The sequence below is a fragment of the Pseudorca crassidens genome, chromosome 1 (genome assembly GCF_039906515.1).
Source record: "Pseudorca crassidens isolate mPseCra1 chromosome 1, mPseCra1.hap1, whole genome shotgun sequence".
In the NCBI taxonomy this organism is placed as follows: Eukaryota; Metazoa; Chordata; class Mammalia; order Artiodactyla; family Delphinidae; genus Pseudorca; species Pseudorca crassidens.
Genome location: NC_090296.1, coordinates 86,210,134 through 86,223,316, shown reverse-complemented (window position 1 = coordinate 86,223,316; position 13,183 = coordinate 86,210,134). Strand labels below are relative to the sequence as shown.

Here is a 13,183-nt window from a genome sequence, read left to right as displayed (position 1 = left end):
CTTGTACACTATGCTTGTATAGTTGTAAATCAACTATACTTCAATTTTAAAAAAAGTAAGGAAAAACTCAAATGTCCAGGACTCCCGTGGTGGCAGAGTGGATAAGAATCCGCCTGCCAATGCAGGGGACATGGGTTCGATCCCTGGTCCAGGAAGATCCCACATGCTGTGGAGCAACTAAGCCCACACACCACTACTGAGCCTGCGCTCTAGAGCCTGTGAGCCACAATTACTGAGCCTGCGTGCCACGTGCCACAACTACTGAGCCCGCGTGCCACAACTACTGAAGCCTACATGCCTAGAACCCATGCTCCAGATCAAGAGAAGCCACCGCAAGGAGAAGCCCGCGCACCCCAACGAAGAGTAGCCCCTACTCACCACAACTGGAGAAAGCCCGCACACAGCAACAAAGACCCAACGCAGCCAAAGATTTAAAAAAAACAAAAAAACAAAAAACTTGGGACTTCCCTCGTGGCGCAGAAGTTAGGAATCCGCCTGCCAATGCAGGGGACACAGGTTCAATCCCTGGTCTGAGAAGATCCCACATGCTGTGGAGCAACTAAGCCCGTGCGCCACAACTACTGAACCTGCGCTCTAGAGCCCAAGAGCCACAACTACTGAGCCCACGTGCCACAACTACTGAAGCCTGCACGCCTAGAGCCCGTGCTCCGCAACAAGAGAAGCCACCACAAGGAGAAGCCTGCGTACCACAACGAAGAGCAGCCCCCGCTCGCTGCAACTAGAGAAAGCCCGTGCACAGCAACAAAGACCCAACGTAGCCACACATAAATAAATAAATTTATTAAAAAACAAACAAAAAACTCAAACGTTCATAAAATGGAGTATCATTCAGCCATAGAAAGGAAGTTTACATGCTACAACATGTATGAGCCTTGGAAGCATTATTCTTAGTGAACAGAGCCAGATACAAAAGGCCCCATATTGTATGATGCTATTTATATGAAATGTCCAGGATAGATAAATCCATAAAGGCAGAAAGTAGATTAGTGGTTGCCACAGTTAGGGGGACGTAGGACTGACTACCAATAGGTATGGGGTTGTTTTGGGGTGATGGAAATGTTCTGGAATTAGTGGTGATGGCTGCAGCCTTATGAATATGATAAAAGCCACTAAACGGCATACTTTAAAATGGGGAATTTTAAGTTATGTGAATAGTATCTCAATAATATCTCTCAGTTTTTCAATAAAAAACAAAAAAAAAGACTTAAAGTTGGAGAAAGAATAGTCAAGCAAAAGAAAAAAAAGTATGAGTAAGAATTAAAAGGAAGATAGGAAGGAAAACATTAATTTTGTAGCTTTTCCTATGCTAAACAAACTATTTTCTGCCACAGTGTAAAATCTAAGTTAAGAGATTTAGTTAAAATAAATGATAGTAGTTATAGAGTAGGCACCACTGAAAAAAAAAACATATTTTACATTAAATGAATCACATTTCTTCTCCAGGAAGAGAAATGGTTGTCGGAAAATAGGGTAGAACAACCACATTAAGAAATACACCTGATGCCCTTCTTCATTAACTTCTTCATTCCAACTGCTTGGAATTCTGTAAACATGACTTTCTGTATTTTTAAAAGGGAAAAAATTCCAAGTTTTCTTTCTTGTAATGAGAGAAAATTATTTTTTTTTAACTGGTACTCCTGGCTATTATTAATAAGTATGCAAGACAAAGTGAAACCTAAATAAGGCAACAAATTCATTATTTATATGTTAGTATATCTGAAAACACTGACCTTTGGAAAAGACTTAAAATGGTCATTATATAAGGTTAAACACTGTAATTCTCATCAATAAATCTTAAGGCTACGCTAAAAACTATGTACAGTTTAAAAACTAAAGGCCCAAAATGTGAAGGTCCACCCTATCTTAAATTACATGGAATAAAAATGTTTAAAAAATTTTACAGGGCTTCCCTGGTGGCGCAGTGGTTGAGAGTCCGCCTGCCGATGCAGGGGACACGGGTTCGTGCCCTGGTCCGGGAAGATCCCACATGCCGCGGAGTGGCTGGGCCCGTGAGCCATGGACGCTGAGCCTGCGTGTCCGGAGCCTGTGCTCCGCAACGGGAGAGGCCACAGCAGTGAGAGGCCTGCATACCGCAAAAAAAAAAAAAAAAAAAATTTTACAGGTGATTTTTTAAAATAAATTTATTTATTTTATTTATTTATTTTTTACTGTGTTGGGTCTTTGTTGCTGTGCGCGGGCTTTCTCTAGTTGCGGCGAGCAGGGGCTACTCTTCATTGCAGTGCGTGGGCTTCTCATTGCAGTGGCTTCTCTTGTTGCAGAGCACAGGCTCTAGGAACAAGGGCTTCAGTAGTTGTGGCTCACGGGCTCTAGAGCGCAGGCTCAGTAGTTGTGGCGCACAGGCTTAGTTGCTCCGCAGCATGTGGGTTCTTCCCCAACCAGGGCTCGAACCCATGTCCCTTGCATTAGCAGGCAGATTCTTACCCACTGCGCCACCAGGGAAGCCCTTTACAGGTGATTTTTATTTGCCTTATACAATAATGTATTTTCTAAATTTTCTGTAAAAATCACTTTAACATTAGAAAAGTTACAAACATACACTGGTTTTGTAGACAAATTTCAGAACACTCTAGAACTTTGTTAACAGCAAAAGTCTATGCTATAACTACAAATCTTTGACTGATAATGAAAAACTCTAAAAGATAAAAAATGTTGCAAGCTCCAATGACAAAAGAAAAACTGATATAATAGTATTTTTCAAGCCCAGGTTATCTATGGGCATTTCAATTCTTACTCCTATACAATTAAAGTTTACTTGACCACTATTTAAGAAAATAAAATGCTGATTTTAAAAAATCAAAACTCTCGGGCTTCCCTGGTGGCGCAGTGGTTGAGAGTCCGCCTGCCGATGCAGAGGACACGGGTTCGTGCCCTGGTCCGGGAAGATCCCACATGGGCTGGGCCCGTGAACCATGGCCGCTGAGCCTGCACGGCCGGAGCCTGTGCTCCGCAACGGGAGAGGCCACAGCAGTGAGAGGCCCGCGTACCGCAAAAATAAATAAATAAAAATTAATAAAAAAATCAAAACTCTCAAAAGATAATGCAATACAAGAAAAATTTAAATATCCCTATTCTTTGGCCTTTCCCACTTTTATCAATTTAGAAGAAAATCACAGATATAGGCAAAAATACATTAGTCCCAGTATTATTTATAGTGTTAAAATAATTGAAGTGGTCTAAATAACCAGTGATAGAGATTTGACTGAAAAATTATGGTATAACTACATGATGGAATGTTATTCAGCCGTTAAAAGTTATTTTTGAAGATGTGATATTCTTCCATATTTAATTTTGATCAAATACATATACATGGTTTGAGACGTCGAACAGTTCTACACCAATAAATAGCAGTTCCCCTGACCTTCCTCTTCCCCCAAACCAACTCCTGCTCCCAGGACCCCAGAGGCAAAATTTTCAACAGTATTAGTTATTTTAGTGTTTAACTCCCAACGTCTAAATCATGCTTATGGTGTTGTTTCTTGATATTTGTCAATTTTGGGTATCATCCACTGACTTTCTACAATGAAGATATTTAGCTCTTACACCTTCCCATCCCCTCCTAGTTTTGATGCTTATCCTCACATTATAGACTGGCTGGCTTATTAAATTCTTGGCTGGAAATCATAAGTTCTAAAGAAGTGAAGAAGTATATTTATTTACATTTGTCTCTCCCACTCAAATGTAGATGACCATAAAATCCTTCCAAGAATACTTCTATTAAACCCAAGGAACCCAGGGTTCCATGGAACACCATTTGGAAAACACCAGACTACAGAAATTTCTGCTTAATTAACCAATTATGTGTGAACAAAGTTTCTGTTTAATTCTCATCTCAGAGAATTATCTCTAAAGAGAAACCTCAGAGATCATCTAGTCCAACTTTTTTATGCTAAGAGAATAAAATGCAACTCTTAGGCTTTCTTTACACAGTCGTTACTGGAGAAGTGGCAGGGGTGCAGTATACTTCTTGGAACAGACTTGATGATAGCTGAGAAAGAGAAAGCAGAGGAGTGTGGTCATAAGAGGGCAAGCGAAACAGAGGTCCAGCTGAAGAGGAAAACTATAGGCCAGGTCTGTCAGATGAGAATTGGTAAAAACTACCATGTAGCTATGGTGACCTCCCCAAGGGAGCTGAAAACTTCCTTTTGCTGACAGAGAGCAAGGAGGAGTCAGCAGCCTACCTAGTCTGAAGGTGTGGAAGAAAGGAACCCTGGTCCTAGAATTCATCTCTCTCAATACATTCCACAAACATTTTTCAAGCATCTACTATCAAGTAAGGGAACATATTTTGATGCCAAGAAAATTACCTTTGTTTCTTTTGCAATGTTTATTTTATACTACCTGCCTCCAAATATATACAGTTTTCCTTTTCACTTAAGTTTTCTAATTGTTTTATGCACATAAATTCTGTCTCTCTACAAGACTATCGTCTTCCTAGACTGAGGCTAAGACCATCTGAAATACTGTCAAGGCCTAGTTGGGTTGAATATGATTTCAGTTATAATTCTTCTGTGACTAAACTTTCTACATCCAGATAAGGTGAGATAATTTAATAAATTGTGTTGAATGAGCATAATGTAGTGGTTCATAACACAGACTCTGAGGTCAGATAGACCCTGAGTTTATCCTAGCTCTGGTACCTGGGCAATTTACTTAACATATTCAAGTCTCAGTTTCCTCATTCGTTAGGATTACAGTTCTACCTCTCAGGGTTGTTTCAGAAATAAAATTAGTTAAGGTATATAAAGTGCTTAGCACAGTGCCTAGCACAGAGCAAAGACTCATGAAATGACAATTACTAGTGAACTGCTCATTTTCACTCATGTTATTTGTTATGTTCTCTGTGGCATCTGACTCCTGGTATCAAAATGTTTGAGAAGCTACTCAGAAAGTTTCCAGGTAAACTTAGAATCAGAGCCAAAATACTTGGATGGTTGGGATGAATATTTTATTCAGGCTATTGGAAGCCTTGCCAATCATCCCTACCTCACACGTGGTATCTCATGTTGTGAGTTATTAGGTGCCATTCCAGGCGCCTAATAAAGTACTAGTATATGCACAATACACCTAAGCAGCTCTTTTTTGAAAACTCTTAAACATGAGTAATGGAGAATAAATGGAAAGAATAGAAAAAAGGATTACAGAGAACGAAGTAGAAATTCAGATATGAACCATCACTGCATAAAAGAATTTAGTTTCTCTTTAGAAATATATTTCATTCTTAGATTCCACTTTTAATATGGAACATTAAAAGTGTTCACACACAAAGAAGAAAGGAAGGAAGAAAAAATGTTCACACTTACACTCACAAAGTACAGGTACATGGTATTTCAAAATACTCTAAACATTCTAGGTTAAGCCAAAAAGAATACACGCTCTGATCAGGAAATTTAATTCTTCCTGAAAGCATTTAGATGAGACGAGAGTCTTATTTATGTTAGGGTTCATTTCTTCCTTCTACTTCCCTCTATAGGAACAACTTTAGCAATTCTTATACCAAAGCCCCAAAGCTATGCAAATATAAGAAGTACACCTCTGAATCATACCTATTAAATACCTTGGTTTCAAAGACCGCTGAAGCACGTGAATCAAGACAGAAATCATACTACTGAGGGAAAAAGTACCACTAAAGATCACTAACCAAAAAGATCAAAATTACACTTCAGTTTTACAGAAGCACCTATTATAACTTAATTGCTTGATGTCCAAAATCTAGTTTTCAAGTACTGCTCAGCCTTGGAACTTCTGCAATTCTACTCTAAGTGATCAGGATATAATCCTGGGGAGGAAGATCTAGGTGTGATTATAATGAATTATATTGACCATGTCTAAAGGAAAGGCCGTGAGAAGAGAAAAGGGATGTCTATATGAAAGATAAGAAGGAGGCTCAAGAATGCAGCAGTCGTTCCCCAGGGAAGACAGAGATGCAGTCTGGCAGACATAAGTATGGAATCTGCCGGGGAAATACCAAGTGTGAGGTGGGGAGGACTGGCATGGCTTTACCTTGCCTGAGAGAAATATTCATCTAAACCATCCAAGTATTTTGGCCCTAATTCCAAGTTTACTTAGATGCTTTCTGGTAAGTTTCTCAAATATTCTGATGGGAGGAGTCAGGTGCCACAGGCAAACATAAGCATTCAGATCCCTGGAAAGGAATATCCCCCACAGCAGGTGGAATGGCATTCTTGTTTATACAAAAAGCAGTACGGTGTAGTGGTTAAGTGGCCAGTATTCGGAGGCATAATGGTTTCAAATCATGACTATTGCTTACTTAACTTCTCTGTTCTTCAGTTTTCTCATTAAATGAGAATATAATGCTTACTTCAAGTGTTGTTATAAGGATTGAGTTAATTTATACAAAGCATTTAGAACCCTGCTAGAATGTAATGCTAACTAAAACTATTATAATTTTTCATAATAATTATTAAACACCTCTCAGGATTGTGATTTGGGAATCAAAGCACAATCAACTCTAAGAAAATTGTGATTTTGGACTATTAAAGAAGTGCCATAGGGAATTCCCTGGTGGTCCAGTGGTTAGGATTCGGTGCTTTCACTGCTGGGGCCTGGGTTCAATCCCTGGTCAGGGAACTAAGACCCCATGAGCTACACCACACCGCCAAAAGGAAAAAAAAAAAGAAGTGCCACAACGTAGTCATGCAGGAATATAACGTGTGTATGTATGTGCCTGTGTACAGAGGGGGCAGGATGGCTTTAAAAGGCAGGTAGGAGAGAGGTTATGACGGGCTTATATCCTATACCAAGAAGTTTGGATTTTATTTTATAAGTATCAAGAGGCAGTCTAAAGGTAATCTCAATTGTCAAACCTTGTTAAAATAAATGTTAAGATTTTAAGATGAGGGAATTCCAGAAAAACATAGTGAACAGTGATTTAAATATTTTAGTAGCAATTCGACCTAAACTTAAATCAAAACCAAAATGTCAGTGACTTAAAGGACTGCAAATGGAATCCCATCTCCACCCCCCAATATTACAAAAAGAACAGTAGATGCTGTTTCCTGGCTCCACAATCCACTTCCTCCAATTGTTAGAGGCACTGGATCCATCTGTTCCAAGCCTCTACCCGCCCAAGACAAAGAAAAAACCAGTCCTTGTCATCTACTTCTCTGTCAATCTACAGACCTGGAAACAAAATATGGCACTGGAATAAAAAGTCCAGCACTCTTAGATGCAAGCAACATCATATATTATAAATGTTAACATATACATAATGCAGAGTACAAACACAGTTAAAAAACAGATTTCCAGAATATTTAAGACAGAGGAACACACAGGAGGAAAACAAAGCACCTTAATTCAGAGGAAACAAAACAAAAGGCAGCTGATTTCACACAAAAATGTCAAAGAGCACACATCCTCTTTTTCACTTTTGCTATTCTAATCTACTTTCATCTGGTGAAACCAGATAAGTAAGTTTGTTAGAACTGTGTCACAATAATGAAGGCCATCATCACAAGGCTCACAGAAAGAACAAAAAAAGAAAGAAAAAAAAAAAGAAAGAAAGGCTCACAGAATTTTGGAGTCCACTGGCCTTAGAGTTTAGGTAGTCCAGTCTTCACTTTCTCTTAAAAATGAGTAGATTAGGCCCAAAACAGTATTTTCCAAAGTGCAGAGCAAGAACAAGAAATTATCTTAGTTGTTATACAAGCAATACTTATGCACTTAATACTTATGTATTTATTATAATATATACTAGAAAAAGTTATAAAATATAGCAAAACCGTGATTTCACAGATTATCACTTTGGAAGAGGGTAATGTTTAAAAGAAAGTCTATTAAAATTTGATGCAAAATAGTAACACAAATGATCTTCTAAAATGCGTAATTTATGATGGTGGTATGGTTCATGCCAAGTGAAGTACCATAGCTGTCCCATGAGCAACAGGACCTGTTTGTTTGCTCTCCTCTTGGTTCAAGGTTGTGTCCTGAATGATTAGAAGAGATGTGATCTTTAGTTCAGTGAGCTTGTTACTAAAGTTGATTTAGAGTAAAACAAACAAACAAACAAACAAACAAACAAACAAAAAAAAGATGCATACAGAAATTCTACTGTTTGTAGGAAAGAGTATAATATTGTTAAGAAAATAATGGCACAGTAAGTCATTCCTATTCTGGAACTAAGATAACAGCAATTTTCTAGTGCATACTCACATACCACAAGCACCTAAAAAAAGAACTCTAGCAACACTGATAAATATTTAAGTTGTAGGTTGTTATATGATCATTTTATTTACTTTAACATGACCTGTCGAAGGAGCAGGGTAATGGAAGAAGAGGTTTTTCTAATATCAATATTTGTTAAAATTTATATGAATGTGTTTCTTCTCCTTACCTCTTGCCAAAGGAATGAATGACCAGTGATCACTGGATGCCTTTGGCATCAACTTTACTGGTGGCAGAAATATTAATATTTTTAAATTTTACTATGAAATATTTTAAGATTAGATGTCAAAGTATTCTTGCTAATGATGTCTCATGAATTTCAAGTGTAGTATTTTCCAGGCAAGACAAGAAAGTGGGAGAACCATTTCTATCTGGTCATAAGCTGCAGTATTTCACCTGGACATCTGAAAACCAGTCTTAAGGGCACCAGGGCAGACGGAGTAATATCACTCTCAATTCTCGAAATATCTGCTACTAAGAAGCTACATTATTTTCACAAGGCAAAGGGAACACTGTCAGAAGCTGCCAGTGTCCATAACTCTCCTTTCCCAATAGCCCCCACCCCTCCCCGAAGTAGATGACAAGTAGCAAAAGGCAAAATATTACCCCTTTCTCATCTTCTTTTCCTAACTTTGACGACTTTCGGTTTCCTCTAACTCCCACCTGCCTTTCCTAGTATTGTGGTGACTAACAATGAAAAAAAGTCCCAGGTAAAATAGTACTTTCCAGGACTTTCCCCCCGCCCCCCTTACTCCGTGGAATTCGATCTTTTACCCACCCTTTCCTTCGTGTGTCTTCAGTAAAGCCGCGAGGTAAGAATGGACTTTCCTGGAGAGCATGGACTCCCCAATGCCATGAACCTCAGAAACCTTCAAACAACTAGTTCAGAGTTATCTGATCACTGTGGCCACCATACAGTCTATTAATCCCGATCGCAGCAACACTGCGAGGGTGGGAGATGAGGGAGTGGGAGTTTACCTCTGCTAGGTTTCAAGGAAGGGTCCAGAGAACCACCATCTCTCCACCCTTCCTCTTCTAGCCCCTAGATAGTCTCCAGGCACCTCACGTCCTCGCTCCGGGCCGGACCTGCCCAGTCGGGGCCAGAGCGCCCGCTCCTCCCCTTAAGCCCGACGCCACCAACTTTTCAACCGTCACGATATACTCTTTCTCCCTGGGATTTATGATCACAATCTTCACTCGGCCAGCTCGTTCAGCCCCACTCCTGGAGACTCACCAAGCAGTTCCGGCCACTCCTCTCCGGCCGCGGCAGCTCGGACACCCGCAGGCCGGACTCCAGGCTGCACCCCAGCTGCGGCCTTTTTGCGCCTGCGCTCGCCGGACCTGCGCGCCTGCGCATTTCCCCAGCGCGGCGGGCGCGGACACACCCCTGAAGCTGGAGCCAATCACCGTGCGGAGGCTTTAAATCTCCTTGCCACGCAGGCGGAGAGCTTGGGGACTCGCCCGATAACCGGATAATTCGAGTCCCGCGCGAAGTTGGGAAGTGTTCACACAGCAAACATTTACTGAGGGCAAACAGTGTGCCAGGAACTGTGCGGGATGAATGCGGAGGAAAAGAAGGCGAATAAAATGCCTTCCCTGCCCTCTGTCTAGATTTGGGAGAAAGATATGTAAACAAATTATGGTGGACTGAATATAATGCTTGACATATAGAAAATCCGAGGCGCTGCTGGCGCACAATGAACTAAGCGCTTTATTCTTAGGGGTATCTGGAAGGGTTCCCGGAGGAAGTGACTTTTGAATCGTGAAGGATAAGCAGGAGTTCCCCCGGAAGTCCGGGAGGAAGATAGAGATTTCCAGACTGTGGGCACTGGAGAGTCCAAGAACATAGCGCATTCTGGAAATTTCCTTGTAGGTCATCCTACTTAGAGGCTTAAACTTCATCGTATATCTTCCGGTGAAGGGGGGAATGAGTTTTTAAAAGTTGGCAATGGCCAGATCTTGGAAGATCTTGCATTTTTGGACTAGTGAACCTGCACTTTACCATGATCACCGAAAATATTGAAGGGTTTTAAGCAGGTCCGGAAACGGTTCCAGGCACCTCTAAGAATAAAGCATCGTGCTGGAAATAAAAAGAGTTTCAAAGGAGTTGTCTGTTCCTAAGGAGTCAAGGAAGATGAACCCTGAGAAATACCTTTTCAATTTAGTAACAATGGTGATCTTAGTGAAAGCTATGTGGTGAAATGATGAGGTTGAAAGATAGATTGTACTAGTTTGAAGAGAGAGGAGATGCAGAAACGGGGACAAATTGTACGGCTTTTGGAGAGTTTGGTCTTGAAGGGAGGCTGAAAAGAGGATGACAAGGGGTCAAAGTTTTTGTTTCTGTTTTTTTGTTGTTATTAGAATTAAGACAGGAGAAACTTAAGCATGATAGGGAAGATACTGAGAAAAGACTGTTTTAAAGAGAAGGGTTGGTAGGTAAAGAGCTTGAGTGGGTAAGAGTAGAGGCAATCTAAAGCACTGTTGGAAGGAAAGTTCTTGGAAACAAGATAGAGAAGATATCTCCTCAATTTTAATGAGAGGAAGTATTTGTAAGTTTGTATGTTTAGTAACAGGAAGTTAAAGAATTTCTCATCTGATGGTTTCTGTTTTCTCTGTGAAGTAAGAGACAAGGTCACCTACTGATAAAGAGTTAGGAGTTTTAAGAAAAGTGGAGAAGATTTGGAATATTGTTGTAGAAAGTTATGGAGCAAGTTGACCAGAGAAAAGTAGTAGGACAGGTAAGTGGTGTTGAGGGCCTGTATAAGATTGGAAAAAATGAACTCACCAGTTTCTGCCCTCCTGCATGGCTTTCTTAAGCAGTAATCACTTCTTGAGGGTAGAAGTGGAGAAAATGAGTTCATTTAGGGTTGGGATGGTGGCTGGTATAATGCTGTGGTTCTCAACCAAGGATATTTTTGCTCCCCAGAGGACATCTGGCAAAGTCTGGAGATTTTTTTTTTTCCTTTGGGAGATATTTTTGATTATCAGGACAACAGGTGTGTATGTGTGGGAGGTGGGAGTCATAAGGGGGGTACTATAGGCATGTAGTGTCCAAGGATGCTGCTGCATATCCTGCAATGCACAGGACAGCACAAGTGTTATTTCCAAAATGTGAACAGTGCCAAGGTTGAAAAACGCTGATCTACGATTACCTTGATGCTCACCAACAGCTGACCTTGGTCTTCTACAAGCTTTTTCTTGGACTGTGGCCCTGAGATTACAGGGTAAAGCAATTCTTACACTGCATGCCTTTAACCCTAACCCTAACCCTAACCCTAACCCTAACCCTTGGTGTTTCAAAGACTTGTGATGTCACAAATACGGAATTGGAATAAGTTCCTCAATCCTCTAGAAGTAAATCTGGATTTACACATAGATGGAGGGAGCTGCTTACTTTGATTTGAGGTATTGAAGGTCTTGTTAAACATAGATATTATTAGAAGTTTTCAATAATATAGGAAATTCACATCATTATCAACTTTAATGTAATTTGGTTTATCTGACTAGTTTTAGTCACTAAAAGAAGATCCTGAGGGAATGGTTATGGGCTAACTTTAATGATGAATATAAACACATTAGGTACTAATAAGAAATATAATCATTGGTGTTGATGGATTTAGGCACCATTCATGGACAGGCATTTGACCTATGTTTTGTCATTCACTCCCAGCAACACCCTGAGAGATAAGATTCACTCCCAGCAACACCCTAATTTTAACTCTGAGGGTAGTGAGGTTCAAGAAAACTTGTAATTTTCCCAATATCACAAATTACTAGTATCTAGGTCAAGATTTGACCTGAGGTCTATCTGTTCTAAAGCTCTTGCACCTTCCATTAAGTTTCAATAAGTTTTACAAGGAAGGCGTGGTTGGAAATTTAGCCACAACAGTTGCCACTACCTAAAGGGAATGGTCGGGACTTAAGAGAGTAGGAGCAAGAGGGAGGCCCAGAAAGAGCAAAATGAAAAAGAAACGAGGGAGGCTGGTCACAGCACCGTCCGGTGCAGCGGATGAACTCTTCCGGCCTTTGGTCTTCCTCCATTCGTTTGCAGTAAAGCCTCTTTCCTCTGTGTCCGTTGCTCACTCTCGTGTGTTCAAATAAAGCTAGGTTATTGAGAAAGGCCGAGCGCAGAGGAAAAAAAAAAAAGGAGCGCGACGGCGGTGCTGTGCGCCTGCGCTCTGGCGGCGGCAGCGGCGGTGCCAGGCGGGGAGCGGGTCCGGAGCGGGCCCTCGGACCCGAAGCTGAGGGGGGCGGCTGGGGCGTCAGTGGGCTCCGTCGCTGGGGCCTCGGAAGCCTGATGGAGTAAGAGGGTTCAGCTGTAAGTGTGAGTATCCAAGGGCCGGGTTGTGCTGAGGCATATCGGAGCCCGAGGGTCCCGGTGGTCTGCCACTTTAGGGAGGATGTTGGGCTTCAGGACGCGGCTGGTCTCTGCTCCTGCGGGCTGCGGCGCCGGCGCGGCGGGTCGTCCCCTCTCCCAGAATCGGCGCGGGTTTACGGGCAGGCGGTGCTTCTGGCTTCGGGGTACAGGTTCTCGCGGGGGCGTTCCGGCTCTGCTCCCAGCTCCAGAGGGAAACGTGGCTCCAGAGGCTTGACCTTTCGGAGAGGTCGCTGACCTCCTTCGCCCCCCCCGGGGCCGCAGGGAGCCCATAGACCCAGGTGCCCTTTATGGCCTACACGTCTCAGGCCACGGACACCTTTCCACCTCTTGTGACCGACAGCCTTCGTTCTTCTTCCTCCTTACGTCTTCTCTTCCTGTGTGATTCGTCTTAATAATAGCTGCTAATTATGGAGCGCTTACTATGGGTCAATTTAATATTTAGTCCGAATCTCAGTGTATACTTATGGAGAGGAAATGCTTTGCACCCCACTTCCCCTTCAACCTGCTCAATTTAATCATCTTTGAGAGGCAGATTAAGCCATCGTGTTGGGAAGTTTGAGATTTCCATGGCTTTTAGCAATT

The 13,183-nt window shown here is 41.6% G+C and overlaps 2 protein-coding genes across 11 annotated transcripts in view; one reads left to right on the top strand and one right to left on the bottom strand.

Moving 5' to 3' along the window:
* The window catches only part of SNAP23 (synaptosome associated protein 23), a 35,622-nt gene extending 26,044 nt beyond the window's left edge, over positions 1 to 9,578 (bottom strand). For 2 of the 3 annotated variants that reach the window (XM_067744522.1, XM_067744534.1), the window contains exon 1: positions 9,458 to 9,578. The gene's annotated coding sequence lies outside the window, so the exon portion shown is untranslated. Of the gene's footprint in view, positions 1 to 7,922; positions 7,986 to 9,457 lie in introns of all 3 variants that reach the window. The other variant, XM_067744526.1, reaches the window with a different exon arrangement.
* Positions 9,579 to 12,396: 2,818 nt separating this feature from the next.
* ZNF106 (zinc finger protein 106) overlaps positions 12,397 to 13,183 on the top strand; it is a 61,929-nt gene continuing 61,142 nt past the window's right edge. For 4 of the 8 annotated variants that reach the window (XM_067744444.1, XM_067744395.1, XM_067744382.1 and 1 more), the window contains exon 1: positions 12,405 to 12,547. The gene's annotated coding sequence lies outside the window, so the exon portion shown is untranslated. Of the gene's footprint in view, positions 12,548 to 13,183 lie in introns of all 8 variants that reach the window. The other 4 variants (XM_067744405.1, XM_067744386.1, XM_067744455.1 and 1 more) reach the window with 4 other exon arrangements.